This window comes from Rhodnius prolixus, unplaced genomic scaffold, assembly GCF_049639745.1.
Source record: "Rhodnius prolixus isolate KJV_2025 unplaced genomic scaffold, Rpr scaffold_17, whole genome shotgun sequence".
Taxonomy (NCBI): Eukaryota; Metazoa; Arthropoda; class Insecta; order Hemiptera; family Reduviidae; genus Rhodnius; species Rhodnius prolixus.
In genome coordinates, this window is record NW_027411626.1 from 1013994 (window position 1) to 1029545 (window position 15552).

The 15552-nt window shown below is 34.0% G+C and overlaps 1 protein-coding gene across 30 annotated transcripts in view; it reads right to left on the reverse strand.

Moving 5' to 3' along the window:
* The window catches only part of LOC141459667 (serine/threonine-protein kinase MARK2-like), a 280726-nt gene that overhangs the window by 113054 nt on the left and 152120 nt on the right, over positions 1 to 15552 (reverse strand). The gene's annotated exons all lie outside the window — the stretch shown is intronic.

Sequence of the window (15552 nt, forward strand, 5' to 3'; positions counted from 1 at the left end):
GGGGAATCGAGCCCACTAAACCAACAATACATCTTAGCATTGCGGGTCTAACCTATAACCGCTCGGCTACCGTGGCGCCTGAGAAGCCTTTTCTATAAACTTTTGTCAAAATGTTTAATATGAGAAACATATTCAAAGAAACCTATATACTTTTGAAATACTTGAAGTACACACCACTTTCCCTTACTTACCATTCAATTACTTCTGAGGAATGTTTATAATAAATATTACCCTTTTAGATACAATTTGTAGTAGGCGTGGCCATACTGGAAGGGCCTTTTTTTTGGTGAAAGGGTACCTGGGAGCGACTTAAGGTCCGGTAGCTGGAGCTAAACTGCAGGGATCTTTAGGCAGAAATCCTGTACTCTAAGTACTGAGCTAATCTCTTCCAATTTAACTCTTAATAATATTTAAACGGTGATCTGAAAAGTTGCCCATCAAAACCCAACACTAAATAATGACATCATAATATTAATGAGAATGGCGCCACACAGGAATGATTCAACGAAGTTTTCCGAACTCCGTTTTGCAAACAAAAAAAGATCTTTTAAAACTAATTTTTGAAGTTACACTCACAAATAAACTGGCCCGATTTTCTACGTACCTAATTGGCTTAATTATGAACATACGAGTAATATAGCATAGAAATACCGAACTATTAACAGAAATGGCTTAAAAGAGCCATTAAAAGGCTTCCTTGTCACCTTATAATGAATTTTCCTGGACGGTAGGGATTTAGTACCTTCGCGATTGATCGAGTTACCACCTTCCTCGAGTATCTCTTCATGAGGTATACTTGCATACAAAGGTAGCGAGACTGACAGACCTACAAATCATGGTAAAATGCACTTTTTCATGGCTATAGATCTCATCACGGAAAATCTGCGAGATTAATAAAAACAAAAAATCCTGAAGAACAGAACAAAGAAGAGATACGTAGATACTTGCTGGCCAAATAAATCAAATCGAACGTGCTAATTACGTAAAGCTTGGAATATGCACCAAACAGATGGGAGCTACTGTAACAATTGTAATCATATTTCAGGTCGATGACCAGTCCGAAAGAGAGGGTGAAGAGGGGATGGTATTGTTCCAAGGAGCTCCCCCGTCTACACTTTAGGGGGGTCATTGCATTCCCTTTGTTTACAAATAAAATATTCTTCAACCCAATGAAGAGGGCAATATATTTGACGAAACGTTGGAAAAAAGGACGAGTTGTTGTTGTTTTTGTATGGACCGATTCCTCGCCAATATGAATCCTTAATTCTCCAACCCTTTTGGCCACTCCCTCTGTCCCTCATTATAGCTATCGCCCCCTCCAGATTTCACCAATTTTACTTTTAAACCACACACACACACATATACAGTTAAGTTATATAGTTCGAGTTGAATTTTTAGAAGAAGGGATAACAGGATTAGAGGTTTCTCAGTGCGTAGATATAACCGGGTCACAAATTGCTTAAAACCGGATTGTTATAAATGCACCCAGACTCACTCACTCCGAATGACTCATCTTGGTGGAAGAACACCACTTTTACACTAAACCTCATTACCAAAGTTTATCATTCTTTTTTTTAGAAATAACTACTATTATTAAAGAACAATAGTAAATTTTTCTTTTTAAATATTGCAAGTAATGTTTTAGGGGAGAAAATGATGCATAAAACTGCATTTAAATGCCAACTCAACTTTCTCTTCTTGAGTAGTTGTTACATGGGAAACAATTTAACACACCTCAAAATACTCAAATTTACTACTTGTAATCATTCTATCGAATCATAGTTTTCATCAGAATCTGTAGATGATTCATTTAAAATAGAAATTTTATTCAACAATTTTTTATCTATTTATATCAGTCAAAAAAAGTAAATTAAAGTAATTGACTATTTTTTAAGGCACGCTTTACATCCAACTACCAAATTAGGTGTCGTGGACGGAGGCGATTAACAAACATACTTTACTATGATGGTTATGGTTTTTTTCCGCCCTTTGTTGATAGATGATTTTTGGTGAATATCGAGGTGCGGTCTTGAATAAAAACAACTTTTTTGCTTTATACCAACGTTTCGGATAATTTTTACTACCTTCTTCAGGGTCTGTACAAAAGGAATATTACACTAATATAGATAAAATTAAAAACTACAAAAATAAATGAAATAAAGATTATTTCTACAACATAAAATTAAATAGATAGATAAATATAATTTGGAAAGACTTACATTATAAAAAAAGTTTGTGAAGTTTAATGTAAAGCCACGATTATATATATCATCATAACTGTTAAGGATTCACGGAAAAGCGGGTTTATATAGAGGTAAGGGAGGGGTGAAAACAATAGGGCTGGAAAAACCATATAAACCCGCTTTTCCGTGAATCCTTAACAGTTATGATGATATACTCGTAGCTCTACATATAGAGGTAAGGGAGGGGTGAAAACAATAGGGCTGGAAGAACCTAAGGTATGTGGTAAGTAAAAATTACCGAAACGTTGGCATAAAGCAAAAAAGTTGTTTTATTTAAGACCGCACCTCGATATTCACCAAAAATCATACTTCACTATAAAGTTCTCACATTAAACCGCATTAAATAAAATCCAAGGCTTAGACCAGGGGAATCGAACCCACTAAACCAACAATACATCTTAGCATTGCGGGTCTAGCCTATAACCGCTCGGCTATCGTGACGCCTTAAATTTGAAAAGAATGAATTCAAAACCAAACGTAAGGCAAAGATATTAAGAATTGATGCTGAATCCAGTTTCCACAGTAAACAAAATCAAAATTCTGATTGGATTTCAATGAGACAAGACTTGGGAATAGTTAACAGAAGTACCATAGAATTATAAGACTTCCGTTCGACAGAGCAAGCTGAGAGATTCATTTCCCACAGACAGACAAACCAGAGAGTTCTATCTTTAGAGTAGAATTCTCTCAGCATTTCGACTACACCTTATCTATTATCTTATCTAGCCCTAACCTTCCATCCTCTCCATTGTCACACCTTCTCATTTCATCTTTTTGTTTGTCCTCTCTCTTAATTCTAAGAAGCATCATTATTCAAATCTTTTCAACAACATATTATAACGAAATACAAAAACCCGTATGCAAATTAATGGTACAAATAATGTTATCTATTCGCTTTGTTTGTAATGGTGTTCTATTCAGGATTGTCCATCTCGAACACACGCACATGCATGCAGTTAAATGAGAGGCGGATGGTAAGGAGAAATAATCTTGATTCTCTTATCTAATTGGTGTACTGCCCCCCCCCACTCAATGTTGTTTCATTCTCCCTCCCCAGTCAAAGTAATTATTCAAAAACATACGATAGTTGTTTAAACACTTTCAATCATATTTAAAGTGGTTAGCGATCTCTAGCGATAAAGTTAATCGATACTTGAGACAATCCTACCTTGAGAAAATCTTCCAATTTGGCTTGATCTGATAAGATCGCTTAAAAACTGATTTTTGTTGAAATTAAGAATAAAATTGCCGACAGTTTATTTAAAAATCGACCATAAAAAAAAATTCTCTTATCGTCTAACTAGAAATTTTACAATATTCTTATTTATAATCGAGAGTAAAATTGTTCGTCAAATTAATACAAGGAATAAGGATCACTAGTTTAAGGTTAGGATCTGCACAGGCAGATATCATTCGTTTCCTCCATCAACTGCACGGCTAACTCAAACTTAAACTGAAATCTAAGAATTCCTCACTAAATAAAATAAAAGTAAAGCCTACTTTTTCAGGTGGGCTTTACGTCCAACTACCAAATTAGGTGTCGTGGACGGAGGCGACTAGCAAACATACTTTACTGCAAATTTCATTTATTAACTATTAAATAAAATCCAAGGCTTAAACCAGGGGGAACCGAACCTACTAAACCAACAATACATCTTAGCATTGCGGGTCTAGCATATAACCTCCTACCATACTTTACTATAAAGTTCTCATATTAACCATTAAATAAAATCTAAAGCCTAGACCAGGGGAATCGAACTCAGTAAACCAACAATACATCTTAGCATTGCGGGTCTAGCCTATAACCGCCTAACATACTTTACTACAAATTTCTCATATTAACCATTAAATAAAATCAAGACCTAGACCAGGGGTAATCGAACCCACTAAACCAACAATACATCTTAGCATTGCGGGTCTAACCTATAACCGCCTAACATACTTTACTATAAATTTCTCATATTAACCATTAAATAAAATCAAGACCTAGACCAGGGGTAATCGAACCCACTAAACCAACAATACATCTTAGCATTGCGGGTCTAACCTATAACCGCCTAACATACTTTACTACAAATTTCTCATATTAACCATTAAATAAAATCCAGACCTAGACCAGGGGAATCGAACCTACTAACCAACAATACATCTTAGCAATGCGGGTCTTACATTACTATTATTCGAAAAATGATTGAATCGCTAATGATTGGCACAACACTAATTACAATCGATCTCTAATAGATAAACTCCAATAGATATAATGAATTTCTGCCTAAGTATTAATAGAAAATGTATTCCTTTTGATTATCTAATTGTAAAGTATAAACAAACGTCAGGAGAATAAACTAAATAGGGGCAATTTTATGAATAAACATGGAGCAAACAATTACTAAATTTTGTTGCTCAAGGTCGGAAGTACAATGAGTCAGCAATACGTGCAGATCGACTACAAAGTTATAATAGATATGATAATGGGTATAGTACAGGTTAACAAAGTAATTGAAAACAATAAACTGCAATAAACAGGAATCAACAGAAACAAACAAACAATTAACCAAAAATCTATAAAATTTAGAAATAAAAATTGAATAGAGAACTCTACGCTATGACTAAGACAGTTGGGGGGGGGGGTTCCTACTTATACCTTCAGGGGCGTTCCAAGACTGAGCTAATGACTCATTCAGTTCACCACACGGACAAAAAAAAGAACTGAAGTGGGGCAAACTGAAAGTGCACTTTGTACACTAAATCAACAGGTTTTGTTAGAACAGATTCAAATATATTATTACAATATGGCTGCAGTTATTTTGGAATTCTCTTTACTAACAATAATTGAATTACTATTTTAATAGTTGAAAACGGGAAATGATCTTTCAAATTTTCAAATAATAAATTTCTCTCAATTAGTAGCAGAAGAGGAAGTAATCAAAAATGTTTGATGAACATTCAAACGACAGACTCTTGATTCTAACTGAAGTTCTCGACAATCTAATTTATACAAGCTCTCTTGTATGGTTCAAAATGTTCACTTCAATTTAAGTTCATTCGCTCACTGAGAACTTGAAAAAAGAAAAGAAAAAAGCAATCCCAGATCTTATTCACACAGAAATGACCCGGCATCTTTTGCTCAAAAATCCACAGAAGGTCTCCCAAACTGGAGTTCTAAAAACATTTCAGCGTGCAGCTCAAGAATGCTTGGTTTTGGCAATAAATTTTCGGGAATAAGATATTCATGGCGCCACGATAGCCGAGCGGTTATAGGCTAGACCCGCAATGCTAAGATGTATTGTTGGTTTAGTGGGTTCGATTCCCGGTGTCTAGGCCTTGGATTTTATTTAATGGTTAATAAAAGAAATTTACTGTAAAGTATGTGTCCACGACACCTAATTGGTAGTTAAGCCCCGCCTGAATAATATGATATTCAAGAGGAACAAAGGAACAAAACAGAAGATATTATGTTTTGTTCACCCCATATATACTTTAGTTAGAGGTTTCATTCAAGTCTGAAATGCCAGTCTTTATGAAAGAAGACGTTAAGAAGAAGACTCTTTCATAAATCTGAACAGACACCTGTAACTACATTTCCTCACTGCCCATATTTAATAAGCAGAACCAGTATTCAATTAACTACTATGACGACATTCTAATAAATTAAAAATTTTAATGATTATTCAGAATTCAAATTTCTTCCTTTTCTAAATTACGTCATAAAAAAAAAGGCAAAAAAATCTACAAAGACAATAAATGTGTGTTAATTGCTATAAAAAAAAAATAATAATGTGTAAATTCAGTTAACAAATAAAAGTTGTAATCAGAAACAATCAAACAAACAATAAAAAAAATAAAGCTCGTTAGGTTTACAGTTCCAAGCGCAAATAACAGTTAACTGTTTCTCGCACGTTACGTGTATGTGTGAGTAAATATAACCATGGCAACCTTCACATAACTGTCACACGACGTGACAGGGCATTTACTGAAGAGACCAGAGTACATCCAACGCACCATATACGATATATATTGTATAAAACTGTCCAGTATGTGTGTAAACAAACAATTTATCTAGTAGATTTTTTGTTTGTACATAAACAGTATACCCATCTAGGAGATCAAGGAAACAGATCAACAATTTTGTAAATTAGAGAAAGAGGGGCTTTATATTTCTTCTTTGTCTTACTTCTCAAAAAAAGAGGGGAGGAATACAACGAAAGTGCTTATTTTTAAGTCCAAAGTAAGAGTTTGTGTTGAAAATCTGGTGTCAGGTCTACAATGATAGATATCTTTTCCAAATCAACATAAGCGAAGTTGAAATCTCAACCTCAAACTGATTAATCTCCCTTCTGATAATGAATGAAAATACGAAATCGATTGGGAGATACGAAAAAGAAAAAAACATTCATGCTACGACGTATAAAATCAACGATATATTAATACACTTTAGAGACCTTCTTTTTTTTTTCATCCATTGCTGCGGAAGACGAGACACCAACACTGATTGCATACTGAAAGAAAAGGCAGAGGAAAATGTGCGTTGCCTAAAAGAGTGGATGAACTCTTTGAGGCGAAAACTTGGAAAACAGGATGAAAAAATCAGGATGAAAAGATGCAACCACCAGTCCTACGCACAGTACTCCAGGAAAGTGTAGCTCTCCAGGAAACAAGATATTGAGCAAAAAGTAGTGAACCTACGTATAGGGCAAGTTAAAAGGGGAAAGCACCGTCAGAAGTACTGTCCAACTTGGATTTTTTCAATCCAGGACGTCTTAAGCCAAGAATGGTGAGAGAGAGGTTCGTTTAACTTAACTGACTGATCAGTCGATTTACTGACTAAATTCAGTCAATCGGAAGTACCACGTTAAAGATTAGAATGTATTTTTTTTTTTAGGACGACCATCTTTAAACTAGTTAAAATTATAATATTTGAATAAAACTTGCAATTTTTCCACATTTACTGGAAAGTACCCTTGTTTTTTTAAGCGATCTTCAAAAACGTTCCCAGAAAATGTAGACAGGAACAATAAGTGCCCATTGAAGGGATAATAGTTGTATGCAAGGCAGGAGAAAAAAGCACTGTCATCCCCTAAGAAAATCATTTAGCAATGCCCTGGGCAAAGACTTACTAAGGTCGTCAATGACCTTAGCTGTAAACACGGCTTGTTTAAATGACCTTTAATAGCCACCACCACCACCACCACCAACAACCACACCACAGTGAATTGTGGTAGTAAAGGATTAGTGTACAGAGAAACTAAGGCAATAGCAGCAGCGTGTTCTATTACGAGAAACAAGTTAGCCTAGTCAATCACCGGTTTCCAGAGAACTAGCAGTACCTGTGTACTTGGCGAGAGAGTGACCTCTAAACCATACTGGTAGGTAAAGTAGTTAATCTCTGGCTAATATCAAGAATATGCTTTGTTCACAAACAAACTTCTGTTTATATAACACGAGTAACAGCTAAGTAGGTAAATGTCAAGTTACGTAGTAACGCAGTTCGGAAACTGGGTAATAAAAAAAGGTCACGTTCTATCATGTCCAAATATTTGTATTTATTTCATTTTATAAATCGATTTATTTTTCAATTTTATTAATCGAAGATAAGATCGATAAAATGAATTTAGTGATTATTGAATATTAATTTTAGGAACTTGAACATACACTATATTAAATAGAATTTTGGCATTATCAAATCTTACTTTTCAAAATTAACCAAAAATCTTTAATAAATTCTTAATACAATTCTCGTGATTTAAACTCTAATTACTCTGTTATTTATTATTATTATTCTTAATACTCTTCTTCTTCTTCTTCTTAGTATTATTATTATTATTCTTAGTATTATTATTATTTTTCTTAGTATTATTCTTAGTATTATTATTATTTTTTTCTTAGTATTATTCTTATTCTTAGTATGTATTAGTATTATTATTATTATTCCGGCGCATCTACTGCAAGGTTATTAGCGCCTTATTATTATTATTATTCTTAGTATTATTATTATTATTATTCTTATTCTTAGTATTATTCTTAGTATTATTATTATAATTCTTATTCTTAGTATTATTCTTATTATTATTCTTCTTATTATTATTATTCTTATTCTTAGTATTATTATTATTCTTATTATTATTCTTCTTATTATTATTATTCTTCTTCTTAGTATTATTATTCTTATTCCTAGTATTATTATTATTATTTTTTTTTTTTAATGATTTAAGGTGCGTCAACACCTAAAGGTTATTGGCGCCCGGAGCTTTTTTCACACTTCTCCGGACAGTTATAGACAACACTGTCCATCACCAGACAGTGAGCTGTAAGAAGCTCCTAGGAAGAGAAAATCTAAGGGTCAGCAGCTGGATTCGAACCCGGGACCTCCGCGTGGGAGTCCAGTACGCTATCCGCAGAGCTAATCCCTTAATTCTTATTCTTATTATTACTTATTTAAGGCGTGGCAAAATGTGAGGTACTTTTTTATAAATATAACTGCCGTCAAGCTATCGATTGTTAGCTGTATCGATTAAAGATTATGAAACGTTTGTTTAGTAGAATAGAAAGAAATAATACCACCAGTTAGAAAATATACTTACAAAACAGGTATTACAAGTGTTAGTTAGTTACAAGGTACAGTTACCGTACAACTACTGTTATTGTAACTGTGACAGTGTAATTGCTAATTATGGACATAAAAGATCTTTTTTTTATTAATTAAATTACTAAAAGCTGATAAGTAATAAGTTTGAAGGAAAAACTCTAGACTTTTTTATTAAACAGATTTTTAAAATATTTTTCCCCCAAAAATGAGCACAACGTTTTAGATAAGATTGTTTGCTTATACAGAAATGTTATGGAACTATATCGTTTTTGCAATAAGCATATGAAATTGGAATAAAATCGATTTAATAAACGGACACTTTCTGTTGGCTGACTTTTTTCCAAAAGCTTAATTATCAAGGTTTCATTGTGGTACTGATATCGAAATATCGATTTTTTTTTAAATTTTGTAAACACGAATGTCAAATTAATAAAAAATCGACTTCCTCTCCAACCTTAAGGGAACCATATTTCCGGTGGAAAAAGGAGAATTTAAATGCTGTTCAAAAGCTACACTTTGGTTTACTAATAAAATTAGAAAAAAATGTTAAAAAATACTGGATCTTATTTTGTTTAAGAAAACGTCGTTATCATTTATCTCATAGAGAATTGATTCTCAAATCTAATCAACTGGATACAAAATTAATCAAAAAAGAACCCATACATCCGTTATGCAAATTATTTTTTGTTTTCACAAACTACCCAAAATGATGTAAGAGCAATAAAAAGCCAAACAAGTAAGCACCCCCCACACAACTCGAAGGCTAGAACAGCTTTTAATTGAAACTTGATAAGGTTTCAGCAATTCGCTGGTGCCAAAACAAATCTTGGATGCCTTGTCTACCCCATCATCGCCGCCGTGGCAATCAGGAACTAAGGAAACAGAATATTCACGTGGGATGAACGGGTGTGGAAAGTTACTCTGGTTTTCCTTTAGAGATATTTCTTCAAGAATAAGGAGTTTCAAACTCGGCAGCCTGGTAGCATTGGGGGTTTTTCCCCCTTTATCAAACGGAAAAAACTCATTTCTAAGAAAAATCCTTGTTATAACCGTTCTTTTGAGGAAAAAAAACACGAAAATAAATTCTGCCCAGTTACACTTCCGGTACAAGTTTGGGACATTTAATTACGTATTTATGTAATTAAAAGGAAAGTGTTCTAAATAAAAGGTTAACATTACGATGACGCAATGAGTGTACTAAGTTAAAAGAATAAAGAGCCCCTTTTTTTCGAGAAAAATCTTGAAACTCGATATTCAGAAAAGGAGCACTTCCGGTTAACGGATTTCTTTTGGGGGAGGGAGTCTAAAAACGGATTATTGGCGTCACGTTAGCCGAGCGGTTATAGGCTAGACCCGCAATGCTAAGATGTATTGTTGGTGTAGTGGGTTCGATTCACCTGGTCTAGGCCTTAGATTTTATTTAATGTTTAATATGAGAAATTTATAGTAAAGTATGTTTGGCGGTTATAGGCTAGACCCGCAAAGCTAAGATGTATTGTTGGTTTAGTGGGTTCGATTCCCCTGGTCTAGGCCTTGGATTTTATTTAATGTTTAATATGAGAAATTTATAGTAAAGTATGTTTGGCGGTTATAGGCTAGACCCGCAAAGCTAAGATGTATTGTTGGTTTAGTGGGTTCGATTCCCCTGGTCTAGGGTTTAGATTTTATTTAATGTTTAATATAAGAAATTTATAGTAAAGTAGGTTTAGCGGTTATAGGCTAGACCCGCAAAGCTAAGATGTATTGTTGGTTTAGTGGGTTCGATTCCCCTGGTCTAGGCCTTGGATTTTATTTAATGTTTAATATAAGAAATTTATAGTAAAGTATGTTTGGCGGTTATAGGCTAGACCCGCAAAGCTAAGATGTATTGTTGGTTTAGTGGGTTCGATTCCCCGGGGTCTAGGCCTTGGATTTTATTTAATGGTTAATAAAATAAATTTATATTAAGGTATTTATATTTAAGGCTAGTCGCCTCCGTGCACGACACCTAATTTGGTAGTTGGACGTAAAGCCCCGCCTGAAAAAATAGGCGATTACTTTACTACTTTACTTAAAACCGGATTATTACAGTGGGGGGAACCACCTAAACCAAAAACCAAATATCCAATTTTCGTGTTCACGAGACTTTTCGTTCTGTTGAATTCTGACTTTTATAACATAACCTCCCCGATAGACAGACAGAAAGCGCCAAAAAATCTTTTTTTTTTTTTTTTTTTTTTTTTTAAAGCCAAGTTCAATGGAAAAACTTCAAATGGAAAAATCTGTTCGATTGGAAAAGGGTTGGGCAATGGAAAAGGATTTCTCATGTCATCACCGGACAATGGAGCTGCTACGAAGAAGAGAAACTCCATGAAGGTGCTTAGCAGCTGCGTTTCAACCACAGGAATCAACGCCAGGGTAGCCAACTAAAAACACAGGGGGCTAATTCCTTCCCTGAATATGTTAATATGACCCGCACACACTCGTACAAAAGCAATTCTCACACAGTGCTCTATTCCCAGTAACAACTGTAACACCTGAATTCCTAATTAATATTAATTATTACGCAAATAACTTCCATTTTAATCAGAAATCTACAGGTTAATATCGTAAATAAATAAAATGAGATCAGAATTCATTTTTTTTTTTTTCACTTGCAACTATTATAATAATATTCCCATGTTTATTGTAGACAGTTTTTTTTATTATTATTTCGTAATATTTACATTATGATTAGGTAAACATGTGAACAGGAAATGATAAACAATCATGGATGTTGACACGATATTTGTATTTTTATATTTGGGATTGTAATTTTTTTTTAATCATCACAAAACAAGTTTTTTTTTTTAAGTTGTTGCAAAAAAAAGAAGAAATATTACAGGCATACCTCTAATGTGCCATGCGAGTCCAATTTTGGAAAGAGGTAGATTTAAAAAAGTTATTCATAGAATGATCAAGCTTGAAGAAAACGGAAGTAATATGGCCAAAATACTCGAACGACGCGCCCTCTTACTACTCGTATTTTAGTCCACAAACTCGTGAGTTCCGGTTCTTATTCACATTTTACAGCCGGAAATAAAAAAAAAAAAAACCACAAAGATGTGTGAAACTTCCTACAGGATGCAAAAAAAAAAAGTAAAAACTCCTATCCTTTCCCAGAATTTGCTAAAACAAAATCTAAAAAACTTTGAAGGTAGTTAATAGATTTTTCGTGTTGCGGATATTTCTGTCCGACGTATGTACATGCCTAAAGAAAAAAAAAATAAAATAAAATAAAGAAAATAAAAAGAAAACTTGATTGGAGAGCATAAAATTGCCTAATGTAAAATGAAAGCCTGACCAATTACTCGTTGCTTTCGGCTTGAAGTAAAAAAATAAATAAATCGATAGAAAGTTTCACAGATTGTTTTTCTTGCAAAGAAAAGACATCGATTATGAAAGCTCATACTATAGTGTGTATCGATTTGTGAGGAAACCCCAACAGGTGGTGTGCTAGCCAGGATAATGACCCAGACTGTACTGTCCCGCGTTCTGGATAATGGTGGACGTAGAGTGTAAATAGTTGAACACAACCATTAATCTTGTCTAACTAACTAACCGTTTTTTCGAAAGTGAGGAGAGGGGGAAGACTTCGATTATTATGGGCAACCATCTTTCAGAGAATCGAGAAGAGTCAGGTCACAATTGAAACACGTCATGGACGCTAGCACGCAGCACTACGCGTGTACGCGGGTAGATCGAGAGAAAGTAAAAGTGCCAGCCGATGATGATGATGAGTCATTAGAAAACATCATCGCCGACAATGACATCATCAATCTGTAAATTCTATATAATTATTTTTTTTTATTTTAACTAAATAAGATTTGATAAGAATTAATTTCTCTAAAATATTTCAGCATGGACAATCACAACCCTGACACTACTTCCTTTTTTCACCGCAGTTTACGTAATTACGATTTAATTTGAAATCAATAGAATGGCACTTCCGGTAGGTCGGTTATTCTCGAATCCAACAGTGACTCCTAAACCAGGATATCAGAATTTTAGAACTTCCTGTGATGTTTCATTTTTTGTGTTATGCGTGTTCACAGAGTGACAGACAAATCGCTTACGGAAAAAAAGACTACTTTTGCACTCAAGAGGATCTCGATACGTACATTTCCGGTAAAAAAAAACGAACTGAAAATTCCATTTCAAAAATTTGACAAGACTTTAACTAACTTTATTGTTTTCAAAAATATAATAAAAATCTAAAGTAGCACAATTAAACCCCTCTTTAATGATGTACAACGGACTCAAAAGACCCGTATATTCTACTATAAGATGATAGTACAACTTAAGAATAAGAAAAACAAATCTGATCCTGAAACTTCCCAAGAATGTTGGCCTCTGCAGGAGGCTCGTAGAAACACTTTTCCTTGAAGGAAGAGAAATTAAGTAGTTCTCAGTTGGTAGAGCGAAGAACGCCGATTTACTTAAAAACTTAAGTATAAAGGACTTGTGCTTTGTTTTACTTAAGACGACTTCAATCCTCTAAAGTCCGCTGCTCAGTAAAAGAACACTGTTTTCGAGAGAGAGAGAGAGAGAGAGAGAGAGAGAGAGAGAGAGAGAGAGAGAGAGAGAGAGAGAGAACACTGTCCAGAGATCGGCAGTGCACTGAGAACGTTCTTAAAGTTATTTTTGTTTTTTTGGCATTGGCTATCGCCATACAGCCAGCATCGTCTAGGTGCTTATCACTAGAATATCACTCACTCTCCATTCTTATAAATACATTCACTTCACACATTCATCCCTCTACTACATACAATTATTTACATAAACCTTACAACTAATGGATGGATCAGTACTCTATATTCCTTCCATCCTTATAGCTTAACCGAAATTGAAATCACCGTAATCCTTTAATCATTTTCTTCCATTCATTCTATTTCGGCTATAACTTTTAAATACACTCATATTTCATTGCTAGCTCTGCTGCAGATTTAAGCACATAGATGTTGGTAGAGAATATTATCGTCTAAAATATGCGAAATGGTGCATTCCAAATACCTGTATAAGTCGTCAAACATTCGTTTCCTTTCTACTCGTACATAACGTGGACATATCCATTATTATATTGTCTTGAAATCCTCCACCTCATTGTAATCTACGCAAAGAGGAGAGAGGACCTTTTGTTGATCCTGTGAAGATACGATCCCCACACACACACCGCGTGGTAACTTCAAAAAGTTACTTCCGAGTACTACGATACTTAATTCTTTTTTTTTAAAAATAATTTAAATAACCTCATTCATGAAAATTGGTTCAAGCATATTTGGAGCTAAGTTATTTACAAAAATTGGTAACAACAACAACAAACAAGTGGAAGAAAAATGTCTGAAAATGCCATTTTTGCCCATTTTCGGCAACAGTTTACTTGACATCTTGGCTGCTACAAAAATTTAAACTTATAAGCGAGTTTATGCGAGCTCTTTTCTTTAAAGAAAATTTGGTAATTTTTGTAGAATAAGTTGGAGGGGTGCAAAAAATCAATTAATGCTCTTAATTTTAGATTCAAATCCACAGTATTACTACAAACAATTGTATGGTTTCTGTTTATATATATATGTATTCGTCCGGCTCACTAGGAGTCTGATAAGAACCCGTCTGATAAGAATAATGTTTTACTTCAAACTTTTTAAGATATCAAAGTAAGCAAGAAAAAATGCAAGAGCAATTTATGCGAGAAGCTGTTTCTTTGAATTGCTTATCATTCTTGCTTATCACACTCGTTCTAGGTAAAGAACAAGGAATGTACATTATACTCTTAGAATAATTACTAACTATTAAATAATAGAAAATCATTCGGTGGTTTTTCTTTTAAAGAATGAAAGTTAAGTCAGCTTATCTAATAGGTTTAGTTTTCAAATTTTCCAACATAACTATTTATAGAATAGAAAAACTGATTTTCATTCGTCAGATATATTTATTACATTTAATGAACTATCAGCAAATATAGTTTTATCAATGTTTCCCATCAGTATCGAATATTTTGAAATATATTGTGCTCTGAAAGTGTTCACTGGTATTGTAATCAAGATAAACATAATTAAGAACATACTATACCAATCAGGCGTGAAGAATACGAACAAAAAAACCTTACGAACAATTAGTTCACTTCCTTACCTGTAACAAAGAACATAAAATTTACACGTTAACCAAATAGGACAATAAATTATACTACAATTAATAATGATTGGGGTAAAAATATAGATTATAGTAAACTAATTTGAACATTTTTTTTCACGAATACCAAACTTCCGATGACGTAATAACGAGGAAAAGGAAGAATTACGTTATTGTGGGCGATTAGTGCGTAAAGTGATTCTTTTCTTACGAATACGGAATTAACCGAGAAGAGCCGAAGGCGATGATTGTTGACCTGAAGAGTTACACTTTTTACATAATATTTTCCCTAAATCGTATCAAATTCCATGCTTTTAAATTAAAATTTCTCATATTAACAGTTAATTAAAATCCAAGGCCTCTAGACCCCGGGAATCGAACCCACTAAACCAACAATACATCTTAGCGTTGCGGGTCTAGCCTATAACCGCCTAACATACTTTTACTACAAAGTTCTCATATTAAACATTAAATAAAATAAAAGGTACACCAGTGGAATCGAATCCACTAAACCAACAATACATCTTAGCATTGCGGGTCTAGCCTAAAACCGCTCCGGCTATCGTGGCGCCTTAC